This window comes from Saccopteryx leptura, chromosome 3 (assembly GCF_036850995.1).
Source record: "Saccopteryx leptura isolate mSacLep1 chromosome 3, mSacLep1_pri_phased_curated, whole genome shotgun sequence".
Lineage (NCBI taxonomy): Eukaryota > Metazoa > Chordata > Mammalia > Chiroptera > Emballonuridae > Saccopteryx > Saccopteryx leptura.
This window is the reverse complement of record NC_089505.1, coordinates 175,056,854-175,079,872: the sequence shown is the minus strand read 5'-3', so window position 1 is coordinate 175,079,872 and position 23,019 is coordinate 175,056,854. Positions and strand designations below refer to the sequence as shown.

The 23,019-nt window shown below is 38.9% G+C and overlaps 1 protein-coding gene across 4 annotated transcripts in view; it reads left to right on the top strand.

Annotated features, from left to right (window-relative positions):
• Window positions 1-23,019, top strand: part of EXOC2 (exocyst complex component 2) — a 386,269-nt gene that overhangs the window by 170,559 nt on the left and 192,691 nt on the right. For 2 of the 4 annotated variants that reach the window (XM_066376908.1, XM_066376911.1), the window contains exon 1: window positions 16,575-16,673. The exons of 1 other annotated variant lie outside the window; for it this stretch is intronic. The gene's annotated coding sequence lies outside the window, so the exon portion shown is untranslated. Of the gene's footprint in view, window positions 1-16,540; window positions 16,674-23,019 lie in introns of those variants that run through there. One more of the 4 variants, XM_066376910.1, reaches the window with a different exon arrangement.

The following is a 23,019-nucleotide window of genomic DNA, read 5'->3' as shown; positions in this document are numbered from 1 at the left end:
TTTCTTCCAAGACTGAGGCTGAAGAAGTGGCTCTTCTTTATTATGAACAATGCCCATGTCATAAAAGAGAGAAAAGAAGATGACAGACTACATGATGGTTTTTCAAGTACAGGTCTGTTCTGCTCCTATTCCACTGTGAAAAAAAGTCTATGGCTAAGACTGACATCAGTGAGATGAAGGTGTATAATTCCCTCAGAGGAAAAAGCCTGTAGGAGGAGCAGTAAATATTTTAAACAATAATTTCATTTACTACACCATGTGAGAAAGGTTAAGCTATTGAAGCAATCCAGAAAAACACTATAGCAGAGGGTTCTTATTAAGTTTTAGTGAAAATATAGTCATGCCAATTGTCTGTTTCTAAGTCTTAACTTTTTTATCTATAAAATCAGAGATTTGGTTTATATGGTGTCAAGGTACCTTCCAACTCTGCAATAGAGCTCACAGCCTGCATTATGGTTATTTGTTTTGGTATCTTAACCAAAGTGTAAATGCCAATATTATTTCTATATTTTTCAAAGTCCTCACCAAGTGTGGTGCTTGAAAACATGTATTGCATGAATAAGTTAAACCCTATGAGTAACTTACACTTTAGTGCAAATTCATTAGATAATGTGCTGGAAGCAGGTTCCCTGGCTGAAAAGAGTAGGGTGCTGAGAGCCTGGAGTGTGTTGCGAAGGGACAGAAATAAGGAGGAGAATGAAAACAGCACAGGAAAGCTCTAAGGATGGCAAGCTGAAACCCAAGGCTGGCAATGCTCCAGTTACTAGTTGATCTCTCTAAGAGCAGTTCTGTGGCTGAACGCGTATATCAGGACAAGCTACTATTCTGGATTACTTTAGGGCTGAAAATTACTTAATTCACTACATTTAAAGACATATTTTTTGGAACTATTGCAAATGGGAAGAGGTTTGGTTTTATTCTTCTGTTTCTTATTTTGTATAGGAAGACTAGGTGAAGAACACGTTCCCAAACTGTTAAATTCAATGATAGGAAATGCTGCAGCATTGGATAAAAATTGAAATTCCTGCTTTTATTGTGAAAAGGAAATAATAGCCTTTAGAAGCTAACAAAATAGTTGATTTGCCAAGAAAATGCTCCCAACTAGAAGGAATCAGCTAAGAAGAAAAAACAGACAGTGCTTTTGTCCCCATTAACTCTGTTTTCATGAAGTGATGAAAAAGCTCTCATTAAAAAAAAAGTTCTAAACTTACAGCAATACAAAGCATTGTTATTTAAGTAACTACAATATGTAATTTGAATTTCATATTTAATATTCAGCCAGAGTGATGGATAGTTCTCTGCTACTTACCCATATCATTCTTCCTGTCCTCATAATTGTAGCTTGGCAAGAGCACCTGTGAGTATTTCTTATTTTTACAATTGTAGTCCACAGTAGCTCTTCAATTATTTCACTTCATGGTTGAACAAATAAATCAAATGTGTAGATTTACTTTTAAATCAATGCACTGGGAAGCTGATTAAAAAACTTGATGTAGTTTGAAATAAAAAAAAATAATAAGTAATCCACAGCACAGATAAAATCCATTCACAATAATGGGAGCTGTTTTGTAAGCTCAACCAACATCCTGTCGCTGAAAAACTAACGCTTTTTTTCTTAACTAACTTCAACGTGATAAGCTGTAAAACTCCAAACACTGTAGTGAAGATTTGAGAAGCGAAACAGAAAGCAAGTGAAAGCCGGAGTCTGCTATGGAATACCCTTGAGGAATCCATTATTTACTCTCTTTTCTTTTTTAGGTTTTCAAGTATTGCCTTTCAATTAGTGATTTGAGCATTTCAGAAAAAGACATTCAAGAACAGTAGTGTCTAAACCATAACTTAATACTTTTCTCAGAAATCTGTATTCTTGCATCTCTTGCTGACTTTGGAGAGGACTGGTTCTCACTTTGGAAAGGAGGATAACAACATTTCTCTCTGCCTCCTGACCAGTGGCTCTTCCCCTTCCCCTCTGGTGATGGTATGTTAGCAAGCAAAGCCATCAAGTAGAACACAAGTATTTCTTAGGCTTTTAAATCAAAAGCATTTTGTAGTTTTCAACAACTGTCCAGAATATTGCTCCTTCTGGTGGCTAAAAACCCATATATGGGTGATACTGAGATGTTTAGTAAGCTTATAATATAAAATATGTAAAGTAACATCACCAGAACTTTCAAGTGTTTCTTCACCATTAAACACCCAGATCTTGAAGCTTAGCAGTAAGCTTAGTCAGTATGTAATACCCACAGGTCTGTTTCATTCAATACTAGTCTATTAGTACGCAGTTTTCCTTGGAGACTGGCCATCTTCACATTGTGCCTGTGTTCCCCTTTCCAACCTTCCTGTCACTGCTCCCTGTCCACGACTCAGCCTAGGGCACCTTGGACGGATCGCTTGCCATTTCCTGCATTCTGCAAGAGCACTAATTGAAAATTTGGGTGGCCTTGCTTATTTATTTTTCTGGAATGCAGTTGGTTATATTTTCATGGTATTTTCTCAGCAGTGCAGAGTTTCAATTTCAAACTACGACAATCAGAAGTAAAGTCAGCCAGTGTCGGCAGGCTGCACCCCGGCTTTGAATTTGCAGTACTGTCTTTGCAGATTGTAACTAAATATGTAAGCCATCAGAAGTGTCCGTTTTTTTTCATGAAACTAAAAATACAGGTTTACTTTCGCCTTGAAAAAAAGAGAAAACATAGTGTTGTGCTCAGTTACTCTAAAAAATAAAAGATAGATAGGAGGTAACATTAAAAATTATTTGGCAAAATTTAACAATTGACTGTCATATCTAAATCTTCATAAAGTGAAGATTTAAGGCTTAAATTTTCTGTCAGATTTAAGGCTTAAATTTTCTGTCAGATCAATATATTTTAAAAAGAGCTTGCTTCACCATACTGTAGCACTGAGATTTCATACAAATCACAGCCTCATGTGTTGCTTGCACATTTTTCTATAGGATTATGAAGGCTAACAGTGAAATATTTAATTTTATCAATATGTTATACCATGTTGTTCTAATAATCTACCACTGCTCTAAAGTTTGCATTGCCTAACATTCAAAGAGGACTATATTTCAGTGAATTTGGGTAAAACACAGTTCTGGCAAAAATTAAAAGTATACACATGGCTTATAAAATTTATACCTTAAAACTGACTTTTGATTTCATCCTGGATGTGTCCATATTTCACTTCTGAACTAAAAGGACATAGAGAGAGATAATTTTTTAACATCTCATATATTTTGCATGAACTATATTGAAAGATTTAGAATGGCTGAAAATATATATATAAATTAAATAGAGTTTGTTACCAAAGACAATTATTTTCATTCAACTTCCTGAAAAAGTGTCAACTCAGAGGCAAATACATTTTCAGTTTTGTAATTTTAAAATAGGACTGAGTCTTGTTTTTTTGTTTTTTTGTTTTTATTTTTTATTTTTTAATATTGACAGCCACCATCCCTTGGTTGACATGTATTTCTGTCATTCGTGTAATTAATGGGTACATTAATTGTACATCGATTTGCCTCAAGATGGAAAAATGATTAAGATCTTTCTGTGGAGCAAAGGTTGCCATGGCTGTGAGCTAAAACTAAACTCTTAAAAAAAAATCTGTCCCATTTAATTTAGGCAACTGATTTAGGAAATTAAAAAAAAAAACTTCATCTGTTCATTTTAATTAAATAATTAATGGTATTAAATAGCAATCCTGAGTCAGTTTTTATAAACTGACACATATGACAATGACACAAATCATATCTTTACATAAGAAAAAAGTACACGAAATTAATCTGACTTCTTAAGTGAGCAAATTTATGAAAGCCTTACTATATAATTCACAAATAGGATTTCTTTTCCATATACATTTTGTTTTTAAATTGACTTGAAAGAAGAAAAAAATCTGCTTGTGCTATGCAAGTATTGCTGAAGTACTTATTTTGAATATATACAGATGTAAGCTGAGTTATAAAATTATGCTTTTCACATGACACTGATTATGTACTTGAAGATATGCTATGAATATTATATTGGTAACACTTTATGATTATATAGCTCTAAGTAAACTGCAAAAGTATTTTTCCAACATATATAACTGAACAATTTAGAAAACAAGCTTGTAGGCATTCATTAACTTGGTAAATACAAACATATTTTATTTAGTACTTTTTTTAAATTTGACTTTTTAAAAATAAAATATTTAAAGAAATATAACACTATTCACATCCATATCATTCCTTTCCTAATAGTGAGCTTCTTCATGTTTCTGTCTTGTTATGTTTCATTATACCTTAGGAAAATAGTTGTCAGCTGATGTATAGTCCATTTGGAGGCTTGCTTTTTGTCATTAAGTCTGAACAAATATGGGAAAAGACATGTTTTTACTATTTGTACAAAGTCTCAAAAATTAAAATTTTTACATATTCTTAATATTTTCCAGTATCATGTCCATTTTCTGAGCATTAATGATAAGTTTTAGTGTGAGTGATCATTTCTTCCCTAGAGGTCAAACCACAAAATTAAAATATCTGAAAAAGCAATACACTTCACAGAATAAATAAGAATAAAACTACCTCTTTGGACTTACCCTTTCCTGTATATGTGGACAGCTGCCATTTCCTTTCAGATGTGTGACTCCAGGGTATGTTTTCTTCCAACTTGTGCACAGACATAAGTCACAGCCGAATTTAGGCATTGCTCAAAAGAAATGAATGCCTAAAATTTCAAAATAATTCACAATAAAAATGGAAGATCTGGGCTGGAGGATTTCTATGACAGGATGGGCCGTTATCTGCAGAGTAAACTGAGGTGGGACAAGGTTGCCAGTCGGTGAGCTCAAAACAAAATTCATGAAAGCATCAAGTATTTCTTACCTTCTCATCTTTGATTTCTTGAAACTTAATGACTTAGATGGGAAAATGAGGTATATGTATAATGTTGGATAACAGAATTATTGGACCTATGTATTGGTTTTCTATATCTGACATTCTACTGTAAACAACTGACAACTCACCTAATTTAAATTAGTTTATCCAAAGCATGAGGTTCCTGGTTTCTTTTGCTTGAAAAAATAAGCTGGTTCTTTTGAACATTTTCTTGTAATAAAGGCAAAAAGAGGTGATACAGCTAAGGGAACAAGGTACCTTCAGGCTTAAGGATTTGCCAGTATGGACTACCTACTTACTTCAAGACTTGGAGAGCAAAGGCATTGTGGCTAGCAACCCCCAAATCTCCCAAACACAGTTTTCCAGTTGTACAGGCCACAAATAATCTTAAGAGCTGTTGAAAGCAAAGTGCCAGAGTACAATCTTCCCATGAAGAGTGGGTTATCCACAAAAGAGAAATGTGTAAATCAGAGAATTTTTAAAAAAAATTAGGATGCTGCTCTCAGAATTCTTTTTTACATAGAATTCTGCCGAGGACCTCAATTTACATTAAAGATGAAAGAGATGTTGGGAAAATAAATATTTAAACTGTGATTGATGAGACAGGATGATGCAAGTTGGGTTAAAACAGGGCTAAAACAAAATGGAATCTAAACATTCAAAAGTCCTCAAATCCCCACAGCCATTCCCCCCAGTTCTTCACACCCACCATCTGGAATGTGATTCCCAGTGGGACCACCCTCACTCACCCCACTGCAAAGCAACACTTTTCAGTGGTCACTACCTCCAAATTCTGTTTTCAACACTTCCTTATGCGCGCATGTGTGTGGCAGGCAGTGGTGGGCACTGACCCATGGTGTCTACTACTGGTCTGACCACAGCAAGCCTTTGGACTAAAGAGGAAGGCCCCTTGAGGAGGGGATGTTTTTCTGCAGTTTTGGGAGGGCTGCCTTAATCTGCTACTGCATTTAGTTTAAACATGAGTGCAAGCTAAATGACAAGGTACTGAAATTACTTGTTACTTATAAAAAAAAAAGAACTCTAATTTTTCTCAGAATCATGTGTTCTGTTCAAAAATGAAAATGAATAGCAGATAGGAGAAAGAGAAGCAGGAAGCAAGGGAAAAATTAAAGTCAATCTATAGACACAACTTCTCCTCTGTCCACTTCCACTTAATTTTTTTTTTCTTTTTTAATTTTGGTTAATTAGCTTAGAGTTCTCATTTGTCTGGTGCCAACCATTTCTGGTTTTGTGACATTGCTTTCTCCTCACTATGGAAATGTGATTTTCAGGACATAAAAAGCCACAGGATATAATCCATCCCTATGAATCTAAGGTGAATGTTGTATGCAAAAGGAATAAAAAGTTGATGTCTGTCACTACCATTACCCTAGACTGAAATGCTTACTCTAGTCTTCTGGAATGTTCTGCTGGCCACCAACTACTGATTGCCTCTGAAGCATGAGCACTTTCTGAACTGGCAAATAGGATTTCTGTATGCATTATGTTTGCATTGGCCTGAAAAAAAACTTGGGGTGTATCAGGGACCAAAACTAAATGGAGATTTTAACAGGTCAGATTTCCATAGATTTCGTAAATAAGAGGGTTATTAAATAAGAAGGTTATTTTTGTTTGTTTGTTTCTAAGTGTTTCTCAGCAGTTGAAAACTATTAATTATAAATATCATTACCAATATTGATTTTATTAATAATTATTACAGATATGCTGAAACAGTTCAGCCTAATTTCATCTATCAGAGTTGTGTTTTACATGTATATAGTTAGTTATTTCATACTTAAATAAGCTGCTCGCTTAGCCAGGATTCTTGGAAGAATTCCTTAAAATGATTCTCCAACATGAAATATTCTAATTTCTACTTTAAAAAATGTAAGCGTTCTCATGTTTATGAGTTAATTTGCTGTTTTATTAGTTTGTGTTCTTAGACAATATGAAATCTCATTGGATAAAGTATAAAGCTTTGATTACATAACAGAACTGCATGCATTCAAGAATTATATTTTATATGGAAGGTCAGTATTCTAAACTAGTTATTTAGGTTCATTAAAGGTCCTGATATGTGTAACATTTCTGGTAACTTAAAACTTTTAACATGTAGTTATTAGATTTCTAGTCAGAATGGGCATTTTTTATTAAAATACATTTGAATGATTTGCTATTGTCATTTTCAAAAATAGTAGTAATAATGTGTATTTAATTAATTATTCTCATATGATGCTCACAAATGCCTATATTTCTATATTTCCAACAGAGATCACCATAATGTGAACATTTGCATGTAATGTGAACCACAATATGTATATTTTTTCCAGTATAAGTTCATTAAATAAGAACATTAAAGAATTTAAAAGTTACGCATGGGTCACCTCCATTTATAGTAGTGAGTTTACTCATGCTTGCATTTTTAAAGGATGAGTTGTGCCAACAGCCTTGTGCCTGAGATTATTTCTATCCCCAAATACTGCTTACATAATTATATTTTCTAATAAACCTAACCAACAGTCCTTTCTTTGGGCACAGTCAAAATTTGCTGATTTAAATGTTAGAGTATGCTTGTAAAAATAAGCAGGAAAGACAACTTCTTTAGAGTGTCAGCTGTTGCTTTCTTACTGCTAAAAGATTTTCTCCCAACAAATTCTCTGAGGCAGTCAATTTGTATTGGCCCTAATTTTTAATATTTATCAAATAAGACCTGGGCATAAATTAAAAAAATATATACAAAACAGGATTTTTCATTATCTTGACCACCTTCCATGATCCAAAAATATGCTTTAAGGAAAATAAATATGAGAAAAGGATAATAATTATACTGGCATAATGGCTTTACTTTGTGGTTGGTTAGCTTAATTTATAGAAACCAAGAAAAGACATGTTGAAAAAAATAGTAATGCCTGGCATACATAAGGTATTGGTCATTATTTGTTTGTTTGAACCACAAGCTTGAATTGCTGCCCCATACATGTACAGAGGATCTCTCTTAATTAGTAGCTAGGCAATTAGTTATGTGCAAAAAGTAAACCTTTCTTAAAAGTGTTTTCTTTATTTGTATTGCCTCTAGGGTCAGTTACATACAGATTTCTTAGACATTTAAAAACGATTAACAGTTCTATTGAGTTATAATCGATATACAAAAAATTGCACATATTTACGGTATACGATCTGCTGACTGGAGCTTAGACATCTTTAAATGAAAGGATTACAGTATTGTAAACCAAGAAAGAAAAGCAATGCAAAAATTCTGCAAATATAGAAGACCAACTAAAAATGCAAAAAGCTCCTCTTTGTTTGATGTGGGAAGCTGACTCATCTTGTTCAGGAAGAGCATTCTAAATTCTTTGAGAAATCATTTATCTTTTATTTCTCTTAAAACATGCCAAAATCCATGGGGTGGAGGAGGGGGGAAGACAAGGACTGGTACAGCAATGCTTTTTATGTTCTCTTTCCAGCATTATGACCAAGGAAAACATGGGCCATAAATTCTGATTTAAAACGAATTTTCCTAAAGAATGAAAACAACTCTCTAAATGTCTTTTAACCAATACATGTTTACACACAGGAAGACACTAACAACCATAATTAAACATATCTAAAACACAGAATGATGTGCAAGGACTGACAGCAATCACTGAAATTTTCTTTCACAATTTGAAATCAGCAAACATCGTGTACAACTCTCTAGATAAATTATAATTACATAGAGATTTTCTCCATTTGCTCTCAAATCCTTACAAGTCTACAGTCCTAAAAAGCTATTGTTTATCAGTAAGAAAACATATGTATGTGCTAAAACAAAATCTATTATTCATGTCTCTGCATTTATTTGAACCTCTAATCTATGTTAATAGGATGAATGTGCATCGTGTTAAATAGATGTAAAACATAATAGTAATGAAAATCAACACAGACCCATACATCTAGGATCTAAAAAGTGTGGCCAAGCTTAGAAGGAATTACTTATGGAAAAGTAGGAATTCAATAAAAACACAAAACTGAAAATGCAAGTCACGTACTTAACATTATATTTTTCTCCTTTTTATTACTTTACTTCACAGCTAACCTGCCATAGTTTGGTTTTCTGCTTTTCTGTAGTAGAAAAGCTATCCTAGTCAGGGACTAAGAAGTAAAGCAATTAGTTCACAGGGCAGGGGGCTGAGGAAGTGGTGAAGGTCTTGCAATTCAGTCAAAACTCACTGCAGAGAGTTGTTCTTTGAAAAGTGCGGTCATGGGATTTAAGACTTTAAAGTGCCTTTCAGTCTCTGCCTCCTGAACACCTTCTTTTAAAAGTGGGATAACTGGCATCCTGGCTGGGTGGCTCAGTGGATAGATTGTCATCCCAACCGAGGTTGTGGGTTTGATCACTGGTGAGCGCACATATGAGAAGCAACCAATGAGTGCAGAACAAAGTGAACAATGAGTTGATGCTCCTCTCTCTTCTTCCCTTCCTTCCCCTTTCTCTCTCTGTCTCTCTCTCTCTCTGTCTCTCTCTCTCTCTCTCTCTCTCTCTGTCAAATCAATGGGGGTAAAAAGTGAGATAACCAGAATGCTCAAGAAGTCAAAGAATGTATCTGATCAGGGTTGATATCAGGCCTGGCCCAGAATGTGGACTTCTGAACTCTCAGTGTGATTAAGCTATACAGCAGATTCTTGAATAATGTAATTTCATTCAACATCCTTTCTTTATAGTGTTGATGAAGAAGAAAATAATTTATTCTAGCTGAGGCCACTGTCTCTGGAGTGTGTACTCTCTCCCCACGTATGTGAGGGTTTTTCTCCAGGGACTCTGGTTTTCTCCTGCAAACAAGAGCTGTGCACATGTCTACACTGTCCGAGTCTGAGTGCATGTGGGGTGTGTGATGTGCCCTGTGATGGACGTGTGCCCTCTCCAATGCACTGTACCCTCAGCTGCCAGTTTGGGCTTCTGCCATGCACTCCTCTGAACTGGAATAAGTGGGTTGAAAATAATGATCTTACTTGTTTTTATTAATCTGCCTTAAATGTGTGTATAGCTCCCATTTATTTAAGTTTAAAATTAAAACTGTTTTTGAGTCTTTACTTAGAAGTTTGGTGATGTTTTTGTGACCAGAAATATGCTGTAAGAACTTAACTATTGTTTACATCAATTTGTCTATGATAAAATTGGTTCCATTATACATCATTTTGCTTAAAGTTATAGCTTCTGAGAATCTACTGAGGACTTAAGTGAGGACACACTGTATCTCTAGCTACATCAATCAATCTATCTATCTATATTTAAACCAACAACATAAAATCAACACTTCATTTTTCAGGAGCCATGGATACTTTCATTCTTTATTTTTAGTATGTCACTGCTCATGTTTCATCAGAGGTGGAAAAGTAAGTTCTTACTCAAATTAATTGGCTACACTCTTTGGTTATCACTTTTGTTGTAAATGTTCAGTCAGGAAGAACAAAGGCTCAGGCTTTTGTCTAAAGGGTGACTTGGAATTTATTTTTGGCTTATAATTTTTATGCTGTCCTCATCCCTTTGTACAATGGAAAGTATAAAGAGAGTTCTTCCCTGCTGGCACACCGGCCTAGCATACTGGACGGCAGTAGAATACCAGCAGCTGTTTGAAGATGTGCTTATAAGAGGCAGCTAAGTGCAGGTGGGCAAGACAAGTCCTTCAGGATGCAGTCATCAGAAGCCAGGATCCGGCTGTAGTGGGCACACTGAGAAGGCATCCTGCATACGGACGGATACTTCCATTCACCTTTGGTAACTATATTCTAGGGGAGCACAGCTGAGTCAACAACATAGTGAAGTCTGCTGAAAACAGGATGAGGAAACTACCTTTAAGGAGTTTAAAATCTTTTATTGGGTTTGTGAGAGAACAAGGTGTTAGCCGAGCAATGAAAAGACTCAGATAAAAACTGTCATGTTAAAACAAAAAGAAATGAGACATGAAACCAGGTAGACAAATTGTATGCAAGGAATCTATGAAACTCCTGGAAGTTTGTAGGCCTTCATACAGGAGTGTTCATAGGACTCAAATCCTATACAAAAGCCAAGGGGCCTTCAACGTGTCTCTCTACCCAAAAGAAACTATAACTGTTGCTTCTGTTCCAAATGGGGTGATATTCCTTGACAGCAGATGTTTAACATGGCAACAGCCAGTCTGTGGCCCTGAACCCCATCTATTACGGGAAATAGCGCATGAGTGGAAAAAACTTGGAATATAGTATCATTTTCTAAATCTTTTTCTATGATTGCAGACACTAGTGATATAATACAAATTGGCCTTGCTCCCACTAAAGTATGTAAGACCTTCAAGTGGAGAGTTTTAAAAAAAATACAAAACACACAAAGAAACCCAAACAGAAATATCCCAACACCTAGTAGTTTAAAATAAATTAAAATACTACCTTACACTCCATGATGTCTTTCATTTAGAAGATAAATAAATCTAAATTCCTATTCACAAAAAACCAAGAACCAGGTCATCATTTCCTTCTCTGTAGCAGCAGGGAGAACCTGGCAGGGAAGGGAGATTCCCCTGTCACTACAAAAGTCATTTTCACATTCTGACCAAATCCTCTCTCTCCAGGTTTCATATCTGTCATATGTCCCTGGCAGTGAGTGACTTTCCCAATTTCTTTGTTCTCTTTCAGACCATCTACAGATACAACCTACAGCCAGAGATGCCCTAATATAAACACAGGTGGTAATCACAGCTGCATCACTCTGCTGGGTGGCAGTGATGGCCATATAGTTGGAGTAACACTGTTAAAATATCATATTCCTAGGTAGACCCGGCTTTACCTACAGTTTTTGGAAAATAAAATATGAGATAGCAAGTAGGAGACCACTGAGCTTTGCTTTGCTCTAAAGTTGACTATTTTGAGGACCTTGCATAGACAGAACTCTGAAGCTGTTAAGAAACATGGATGCTGAAGCCTACATAAAGGCATTTGCTAGCATCACATGACAGCAAGATTAAGGTGAAAATAAATGACATAAGGGACTTTGTTAACCAATAGGCCCAATCTGACAATTGCCAAAACAGAGTTGTAACTGTTACAACCCTTGAGGATTTTTTTTTTAATTTTAAATTTTATTTTATTTATTCATTTTAGAGAGGAGAGAGAGACAGAGAGAGAAGGTGGGGAGGAGCTGGAAGCATCAACTCCCATATGTGCCTTGACCAGACAAGCCCAGGGTTTTAAACCCGCGACCTCAGCATTTCCAGGTCGATGCTTTATCCACTGGGCCACCACAGGTCAGGCCCCTTGAGGATTTTAAATCATTCTTATGACCTTAAACCATGAAAGACTTCTGTGAAGGATGACAAAATTGGGTGGTGCTTGGAGAAACATCTCAACTGTTGTTTCATTGTCAAGATTTACATATCAAATTCTGCTTGCATTTCTGTGCCCTTAGGTGATCACTAAGCATATTTTGAAATAAGCAACTGGAAACAGACCCAACTCTGCCACTATCATAATGTATTGTTGTTCTTCTTATTTTTCATTGTGCATTCAACACTTAATTATTGAGAATCTACTATTTGTGAGGCAGGAGTGAACAATACAAAGTCTCTTTCCTCAAGGAGCTTTTATCCTAGTGGAAGGAGAACAACAACAAAAAAGTAAACAAATAGATAATCATATATGTACAAGTTTTAGTTAGTACTATCACTGAGAGGCTGGTGAATACCTGCTGTATAAGGCTCAGGTATCGATAGCAATGAGTAAGACAGGAACCTGCTAGGAAGGGGCTTAGAATCCGAGTTAACAGAAAACCAAGAAGTTGTCAGTCTTTGGTAAAAAGATTCACTAAAACATGTTAAATTATAGTTGTTTTGAGGATTAGATTCCATACTAATTATGGTCCATTACACACTGATATGCCATGAACTATGAAATACTTTGGGTGTCAATTTAATGTTAAAAAAAATCTAAACAGGAAACTATGCTTGTCGTAGTGTTTTCCTAGGGCTAAAACCAGAGAAATTTAATGCTTCAAATGAGCTTTTTTAGGTCAAATAAATCTGAGGCAGAAATAAAAACACAAAGCTATAATGATATTTAATTGCCTCAATAGCTACTACTGCAATTTGTATTTAATTATTTTATTTTCTGTTAGCCTCTGCATATACTGCACCCACATTTGCTAGCTAGCTTTAGAATACAGACCAGAAATTTAAGAAAAGAAAACACCACCAGTGATTTTCATATTAGCAAAAGATTCTCTTTTTTCTTTCGAGTGTTTTTGTTTCAGGACTACAGTATTACTGTTTTTTAAAATTTATCCAGGAAAGATATGTGAGTCCTTAAGAGCCATTCAGATGGCAGGATCACCTCATTTGAGAAATGGCCTGTCACTGAGACCTAAGGGAAGACAAGAAAAGGGTTTAGTTTCACCATAAGCAGAGTACCACTACCAAGGACACAAAAAACTTTATTTCCTTTCAACCTCTGCTGCCAGGTCTCTTGACTCATGTTTCTTGTGTGTTTTAAAATGGATGATCCTGGGACAGTTGATTACTGCATGCTGCAGCACACTTTGACATGTCTTCTGTTGTAAAGGAGAGAAAAATGTAGTCATGCTAAGTGCCAGGACTCAAAGCATCTGTACGAAATATCACCTACTTTTTCTTGGGATGTATTTCTCTTATAGGTGAGCAAATTCAACACATAAAGATATTTGAGTCATAATAAGTGGAAGGTTGTTTTGGTCTATGATAATGACTATCTTGGCTGGATTCCCCCAGAAGCCGTCCCTGACAGTTTCAAGGGCTAGTATGTAACTTGGGAGGGGAGAGCAGGAAACACCAGAAGGAGAATGAGGAAGCCAGATGGTAACAGGGAAGGATGTCAGTCAAAGGTGAGCTGTGAAGGTATATCCTGAGGGTGCTGGAGCTCAGTCTCAAGGGGAGCTCTGGAATGCACTGGATAACATGCCTTCCAGCTACCCCAGGTGGGAGGCAGCCTGTCTGGCTGAAGCCTGCTTCTGGTCCAATAAACTCTGGTCACCGCTTCCAGCTTGCTCTGCATTCAAAAAGAAAGCACTGAGGTACGAAGGTACAAGTTTTCCCAGAAAGTAGAGCTCAGAGAGCAGAGGGACAGCAGAGAAATGTGGGTTGGCTGTGATGGTCTCTGTTTCTGTCCAGTCCTTGCATACCGTGTTGTGTTCAGTTTGTCCTGTTACTGGTTCTTAACGCAGAGGCCCAGTCACACATACATTAGTACTGATGTACTGAGCTATGGCCTCCTGATACAGTTGGCCCTAAGGCCATGGTGATCCTCATTCTTTCCCCTTATATCACCCATTCTGAGTTATCCTCACTTTCATCTAGCACTTCTGCTGGCTTCCTTGATGAAGCGGCCCAGACCTTTGTCCCTGAGTCCTTTGTCCCAGACCAGGGTCTAAACCCTGGTTACCATACCCTGTCAGGCCAGGGATGCTGCATTGTCCATTAACTGATATCACCAGGCATAGAAAAGATGTCCAGTGAGTGTCCTGAGTTCCAGAAATAATCTTCCCTGCTCCAATTTTCTCCTGATGATAAGGGTCAATTTTTTTTGTTGCCTATATGAGGAGCCTAAATGAAGAGAAGCCTTTAGCTTCAGTGGAATTTTGTGTCACCTGGCTGAGCACCCTCCCTTGCTAGAAGAGCCAGGACTCTATCAGGGACACAGCACCCTGATACATATATACCACAATATATACTACATCCCATAGAGTAGCATCCCAATCCTGCAAAATGTTATCCCCAGGCTGGAAACTTAGCTCCAGATGCTCTAATGTTCTATTAGGGGGCAGCTTCTGGGTGTATGATATATGGCAGAACCAGTGGATCTTGTGGTATAATTTCTTTTGTCATATCTCTTTCACTCTAAAGAGGGTCCCTGGTCCCTGATGATATTATGGGAAATGTCACAATGATAAATCAGACAGTAGGTGAGCAATTAGATAGCAATGCTTGCCTGAGCCCTGCAGGCAGGAAAAGAAACCCACACCCAGGATATGTATCTGGGTTTTTGGAAATCAGCTTGCCACCACGTGGCTGCCTGGTCTTCTTGAGGAAAAGTACAAGAGCACTGGCTGCACATTAGCCACTGCTGCTGAAGGGGATGGTTGTATTGTCTAGATCTGCCTTGTTGAGAGGCAGCTCCATCCCTGCCACTCTTGCTACTCCATTCACAGGCCCATCGTACAAACACCGGGGTGACCCAGGACAGAGGCTAGTCAAAGCATCCTGGGTAGTGGTACCCCACTGCTGTGGATGCTCTCTAGTGGGCATTGATGTGACACATGCAGATGGGCCAGAGATGAAGGCTATGTGTGGTGCACATGTGAACATGTGAGTTCTTGGAGTAACATCCTCACCATTGTTATGCATCTGCTTCATGGCTACACTCCTCTCCAGTCAGTTGTAACAGGTCTCTCCAACAGGTCTACTACTTTTGGGAACTTCTAGTCTGGAAGGAGGTAGCACACTCTCGATCACATATAGTCCCAATGGCAGGTAAACTCTCCCAACAACTCTGACCCAATGCTCAGCTCCACTCTAATGGCAGCAAGCACAGGATCTCCTGTATGTCTCATACTAACCCAGTTCAGATCCATTCATTACAAATCTTAGAGAGGTGTCTGAACCCAATTGTTTTGAGCTCTCTTTGTAAGGTGGAGTGACATGTGGGTGACCATATATTTCCCAAACAGGGAAAATTTGACAGTGAAAGGGGCACTTTTTTGATCATTAAGGTAGGGTAACAGACAAGAACCAAAGTTATCTCACACAGACTGAGATCACCCTACATATCTGCCACCTTTTTAATTTAAAGTGGTTAATTCCAGGACGACCAGGAAAATCCCTCTAAAAAATCCTGTCACACAATCTTAAACTCTATCATCCTCCGTGTCATTTCTTTGCATAGACTCTCAACTCCTTTGCTCCCTGCTCCCTCTGCCTTGTAAACCTCCAATCTTGGTTACAATTATTTTTCTACTAATGACCTACACCACCGCAGGCGAAACATACAAAAAGCACGATGACTGGTTCCATTTTAAAGCCAAGAAAGCTTTCAGCGCAGCCTGGAAACCTTACCACTTTTTCTTAGGAAATTGCTTCACGATATCCAAGACAGAGATTTCACTCTTTCTCCCCAAACCTTCCTAGCCCCTCATCCTCCACTTTCACAAGATGATCGTGCTGTTTTCTCTTGCTAATAAGATAGAAGCAATCAGAAGAGTATTTTGTCATTTTCCCGGCACGACCTTCCACCATCCCCGCGTCATTTTCTGTCCAGACTGTCGCAGTCACTCCGTAAGTGACATTCCGCATCCTCTTGCCATGTCACTGGACACCCTCAACCCAGCGGGACTCTGCAAGGAGGGTTAGGGTTTGTCCTCCACCTTTGTGCATCTGATTTGGCTGAATTTAAACCATAAGCGTTCAGGGTTTTCAGGCTGTAGACTGGCTTTCTCTACGACAATTTCTACGGCACCGTGACTTTTGTGTGTCACCGCATCTGCCAGGACCTCGGATGGAGCCCATCACCAGCGAGAGGGGTTGGTCCTGGCCTCCTCCGCTCCGCCTGCCCCTAACCCCGCCCATCCAGTTTCTAGCCCCGCCCCGAGCCCCGCCTGCCCATCCGACAATCGGCGCTCGGCTACCCGGCGGATCAACGCCCTCGGCGCTCCTAGCGGGCGGAAGTGGACGGCCGGCTGTCGGTGCCACCGCCCGAGAGCTCTGGGCGAGCGCGGCCGGGACGGCGTCCGAGCAGGCCGGAGGGCCAGCGGCAGGCTGAGGTACGTTTCGAATCCTGGCAGCCCTGGCCGGGGGCCACCGAGAGGCGCGTAGAGGCGGTGCGGCGGGCTCGCTTGCTCCTGGAGATGCGGGTGGGAGTGGCTGGCGGGCGGACGGCCTGTGCTTGTGTTCGACCCGCGGCTCTGGGCTGTGAGGGCGCCGCGCCGGTGCTCGCGGGGGGCGCCCCGGCCTTGCGTCGCTGTCACCGCGTGAGTCTGGCGAGGTGACTCTGCTGCACTGGGCGTGTCCCCGCATCTGTCCCCGTCGCTGTCCCCACCGGGCGTTCACACCTGGCGCGAGTGAGTGCCGCGGCCGGAGTGAGACCGCCTTGGGGTGCTGGGTGGCCGGTGGGGCGGAGGCCGCCTCGGAGTGGGGGGGGGGGGCCGGCGGGGCGCACTCCGCCGCTGCTTTCGGACCCCGCGGGCCCGGTCCCCAGATGCAGGAACACTGTCTCCATTCTGATAAAACGCGGCTCCCGAAAGAGCCTGCCTGTCTTTACATGCAAATAAGCTAGGTTTAATTGCTCAAGGTTAATAAGCGTGAGAACGTTTTGTTTCATCTTGTTCACGAATCTGAGTAAAACCTACAAGGAAAACTTAAAAAAAAATACTGTAAAAACCAGCCACCCTTAATGAATCGTTTGGGTGCACGATATCGGGAAGCTGGTTGTAACTCAGATTAACGCGACTCGATCTTTTTTATTTTATTTTTTATTCGCGGATCGGTCCTCTAACGAGTAATAATATTTTGTTCACATTCCGGTCTGGCTCAGTGTAACTGAGTAACAACAGAGAAACTGAGATCCAAAAGCTGCTGAAGGGTCACCTGTGTGCTCCAAGCTCTTGGGTTGGAAGGGTGATCATAGGAAGACGATGATGTAGGCTTCCTGCTTCAGTGGTCTCTTCTGGTTTAAGTAGAAACTTAATTTTTAAGCAGAAAAGCAGAGAAGATTCCTCCCAAGGGTAACTTGGAACAATTGGAAGTTTCAGAAAGTGATTTTTTCCCTCTTGTCAAGCATTTAATTTCCCATACTTAATATCATTTTTGAACTATTCTCTTCTGAAAGGACAGTTGTTAGCCTGCTAAGTTAAATGTCCAACCTACAGATACTTGAAAGCCTGTTCTCTACATCTTATGGGAAAAAGAAAATTGGTACTAAAAAAAAAAAGCGTTGCAGAGGCAGTCTTTTCATAAAGGACTTCGGACAGTTTCTACTGCCAAACAGTGGCAGGATTAGGCCATCTAGGAAATGCTGGTTATACAGTTAATTTTTCAATTTTTCATCCATTCTCCTGCTTGCTCTTCTTATTTATCCAGGATTACTATAGTACAGCACCTGCCACATAGTAGGAGCTTAAATGTTTATTGAATAGATGAGTTTTAGGCCTGTGTTGACTAGAGGGTTTTGAAATTGACTGGAAAGGGAAATAACATTGACCTTTCTGCTAAGCAGTGTGCTAGAATGTAGATTGTTCTCAGACCCTGGGGGATGTGTTCATGGATCCCCTGCAGTACCTGGTGAAATCCAGTGGTGTACTGGTGTTCAGTTATACTCCTGTGATTCAGTATGTGTTTATGTTAATTTTAAACAATTATTATTTATATAAATACACAAACTTAAAGGAATTGTAGAGAAATTATGAATCTTGAAACTGTGGACACACAGCTTGTCTGTCTGAAATTACAGAGTCAAAACATATTTTGGCTTAGTAGTCAAAGCATCCACCCATCTGCTTTATAGCCTGTTACTTAGCCTCTTTGGGCTTCAAGTGTCCATTTTCCTGTAGTCAAAGAATATATAAAACTAGACTATTTTAAAGAGTTTTTCCTGCTTTGAAATTTTCCGACTCAGTGAATTCTGTTATCACTTAGCACTTTTCTTATCCCTGTGTTTTCTTAGGGGCTTTAGATATTCCTGGCATTTACGTATCTGCCAAAAGAGTAAGCTTTTGCTGGACAGGGGTTAGTTTCAGTAATTTTTGAATCTCGTAATTTTAGCATATGCCTGGTACATAAATGGGAATAAAATGATGTTAGCTTAGATACAGAAGGGGCATTTTTGCCATCCCAAAGATAGCTAAAAACTAAACTGTAGTATATAGTATGTGTGAATATAGCAGGACTTCAGAGAAGGGAAGGATCTATTGGAGTAGAGTAATTGGGAAGGCTTCATGGAGGTCAGGCTTTGATGGGAAGGATGTGGCCTTTCAAAAGAAAGGCAGGTAGGTGAACATCTGGGCAGCACACCAGGAACAAAGGCTCACTGACTGGTAAGTGGGAGCATTTTGAATTATGGAGTGACTTGAAGGTCAGGCACAGGAATTTGAAAGGGACTCATTAGGCTTGTTTCCTCCCCTGAAAAATTCTATTAGGTTTGCTCAAAAACTTCATGAACATTCTTTAACTTAGTATTAGGGTGGACCATACAATTTGCTTTATTTATGGTTTTGGTTTTAGTAATTCCTTCTGCTTATTTTGTCCCACTTACAGTAAATCTTGGTGCCAATAATGGAAAGAACAGTGGATGCCAGGACTCGGGAAACCTCGATTTTAGTTAATTAGATGAACTGCACAAGGTGGATCCAAGCAGGCACCTGGAATGTTGCCGGGCACAAAGTTAGCATTAGTAATTATTGTGCAACACTGAATTCATTCTCCCTTTGCTACTTACTGCATATGCGGCTTTTGGTAGATTTGGCCCTTAGTTTCATCTATAAGCTTTGATGAATTCAAGGCCTTTTCCACTTCCAGAGTTCTGTGATTTTGGAGGGTATATGATTTTAACTTTTATAAATAAGACAAAAAGCTAGGCATATATATTTAATTTTAGTTTAATTTTAATGAAAGCCCCATGTGATTGACATAATGAATATCTGGATAAATCAGGGTGTCAGCAGGAGTCAGAATTCCTGCCAGATGGTCAAACTAGGAGATTTTAATAAAGGGAGTACTTGCCAAAGAAATGCAGCACAGCATGAGGGAACAAAGGAGATAGTGAGGCCCAAAGAGAAATGTACAACTGGAAAGGACTAAAGGAGAAAGTAGAGCCCACTGAGAGCTGGATCCACAAGGGAGGGGTGCTTGGGGGTGAAGGAGCAGGACTGATGTGCTCCACCTGAAACTGGTCCACCTCAGAAATCCAAAGCTGAAACCTACCACTGTTTGCTTACAGTCTTTCATCTTTCTAAGTCCCCGTTACCTCAGTTACACCTGCTCTTTTACCAGATCTTTGGTCACTGTCATACCAGTATGCTCAGTTGTATCATCATTCATCTGTATCATCTGGCTGGCAGATTCTCTGCCCTGGATGATCTCAATTCTTTACTTTCTTTTTTTAGAATATATAGGTTTTTTTTTTTGTTTTTGTTTTTTTTTTTAGATTTTATTTATTCATTTTGGAGAGAGAAGAGAAAGAGACAGAGAGAGAGAGAAAGGGGGGAGGAGCAGGAAGCATCAACTCCCATATGTGCCTTGACCAGGCAAGCCCAGGGTTTCGAACCGGCGACCTCACTTTACTTTCTTTAATGCTTGAACTGAGTTGCTGTGACCAGCAGGAGAAAATCCTAGCATCTAGATTTGTACCCCTATAAATTTGTTTACTAATTTCAACCAGCCATCAAAGACTTTTCTAGAATTGTCCTCAATAGCGTTGCTTCTGGTCTTTGCAGAATCTATTTGAAATATTTTCCACTCTTCTCAATCTCTCACCTTTTCATATAATCCATACTGTTAGTAGAGTTTAGAGACAGAGAACAATAAAGCAAAACAAAAACAGCAGTAGTAAGAAGTATCATCCTCCTTTGAATTCACATTCTCCTGTTAAAATTCTTCTCTGTTCTTCCCCAAACTTCTTGATAGAGATCAACTTGATATGATAATATTGTCCAGGTTATATGTCCTGGGGGTAAAAGACATTTTTTTACCCCTGAAAAAAATGTTTCCTAATAAAGAAGTAATATTTTGTTCACCCAGTGCAGGTCTAATAAGGAGGGACATGGGTATTGTTTGTTGGCAATAGATTGATGAGTGAATAATGGTATATTTTTTACATGAAACTACTTTTACTTCTGTCTTCCATTAAGTAGTGTTCTTCTTTAAGGTTTTTGTTTTCACTTCTTGGCGGGGGGTGGGTGGGTAGTAGAGGGGAAATGGATCTGGCCTGACCTGTTTCATTTTTGGAGTGTGTGTGATCACTAGCCAGTAGAATGAGTCAGAGGACTAGCCACCTTTAGACCTACGGCTTTTGGCTGTGAAATGTGATAAAGGTAGTTACTCTCTAGGAAGAAACTTAGCCTATGGAGGCAGAAGAATTTATGGTTACTGGGGAATAAAAAGGAGACTTTCAACTAACATTTTTAATTAATATGGAATTCAGTGCTTGTTTTAAGAGAAGAGCCAGGTAATCAAGTATTTATGCAACCAATCAGTTATGTGGGAGCTCTGGAAAGACAAATTGTCAGTCTTTTCCCTTGTATACTATCTTGCTTTCACTATTCTTTCCTTGTCACTTCATGTATATTCCCTTTTATCCCTTACCTCCCAATATTGTAGCAGGAGTGAAGGTATACCCCCCCAAGATAAAAGAAAAAAAATTGATTGCCATTTATCAGTTATTTTTAAAAAAATTATTGGATGTTTTTCAAGTGAATTAAAACAAATACGCTTTTATTTAAAAACAGTATATTTCAGTTTTATTTTTAATATCTGTTTAGTGATATTAGAAAGAGGAAAGGAGAGAAAAAAAGAGAGAAACATCAATTTGTTGTTCCACTTATTCATGCATTCATTGGTTGATTCTTGTAGGTGTCCTGACTGGGATCAAACAGCAACCTTGGTGTGCTGGGATGCTGCTCTAACCAACTGAGCTACCCGACCAGGGCTATTTCATTTTTATTTTGCTTGTAGGAGTTACGAAGGAAAGAGAAAGCCAGGAAAGCTGGGATGCTTTATCTTTTGTAGTAAAAATTTGTACCCCATGGATTCTTTCAGGTTGGTTCATGGTTATATTTTTGTTTACCATGATTTTTGAGATGGAGCAGGAGAGAGATGATTAATATAGAAAACTGGACCAAAGAGTTTATGACCCTGTTGCCCAAGATTTATAAAATGTGTGGCAGAGGTGATATAACTTAACTTTGACCCTGCTCAGAAGTAGTAGAGTCTGAGTTTACAGAAAACTAAAGGAAGTAAATTACCATTCTTGAAGACCCTTTTCCCATTTTCTCTGGGAGATCCCTCTGGGGCCAGTTTAGCCCAGCCTCAAAAAGCAAGTCTATCCTTGGTTAGGTGTGATGCGACCCTCTGAAGATATGGTGAATTCAGTACTTTATATGTTTCTGGGTGGCCTGAGATACTAGTTGAGTATGATTTTATTGTTGAAACTCACTAGGCAGCTTTGCAACCAGATTTTTCTGAAGTTCTTTGGCTCCAAGATGTCTCTGGACTGGGTGAGTCTACCTAGTGCTTCTCAAACATTGATGTGCACATAAATGGCTAAAATGTGGATGGATTCTCACTTAGTGGGTTTGGAGTGGGCTCATGAGATTCAGCCTTTCTAATTTGCTCCCTCATGATGCAAGTTTGAGTAGCATGGGGAGAGGTGGGGTTTGGGAGTTTAAACATTTGTGTGTGTGTGTGTGTGTGTGTGTGTGTGTGTGTGTGTGTGTGTGTTTTGAGGGAAAACTTTTATTTTTCTATGGCTTGATCTAAGAAAATAGTGTTTTAGTATCAGGAGGCTTTCCTTGGTCTATTTGGTGAAGGTTCTCCAAGTCTTCAGTGAATCATAACTTATATTTCCAAATCCTGGCCTTAATCCCCTTAGCTGAGCTGAGCCTCTTGGGGACCTAACTGGTGAGACACTTGCTCACTTGTTTGTTCAGATTTTTGTATGCTATTTACTTACTTATTTATTTATTTATTTATTTATTTTTGTTGTTGTTTCTTTTTTAACAGAGAGAGAGTCAGAGAGAGGGATAGACAGGGACAGACAGACAGGAACGGAGAGATAAGAAGCATCAATCATTAGTTTTTCATTGTGCATTGTGACACCTTAGTTGTTCATTGATTGCTTTCTCATATGTGCCTTGACTGCAGGCCTTCAGCAGACTGAGTAACCCCTTGCTTGAGCCAGTGACCTTGGGTCCAGGCTGGTGAGCTTTTGTGACCTCGGAGTCTTGAACCTGGGTCCTCGGCGTCCCAGTCCGATGCTCTATCCACTGTGCCACTGCCTGGTCAGGCTTGTCTTCGCTATTTAAATCAGCAAAATTCTTCTTAACTGAATAGGAAAAAAAAATTTTCTACAGCTATTTTTGTGGTTACATTTTCTGTTTTTCTTCCTTTTAATATTAC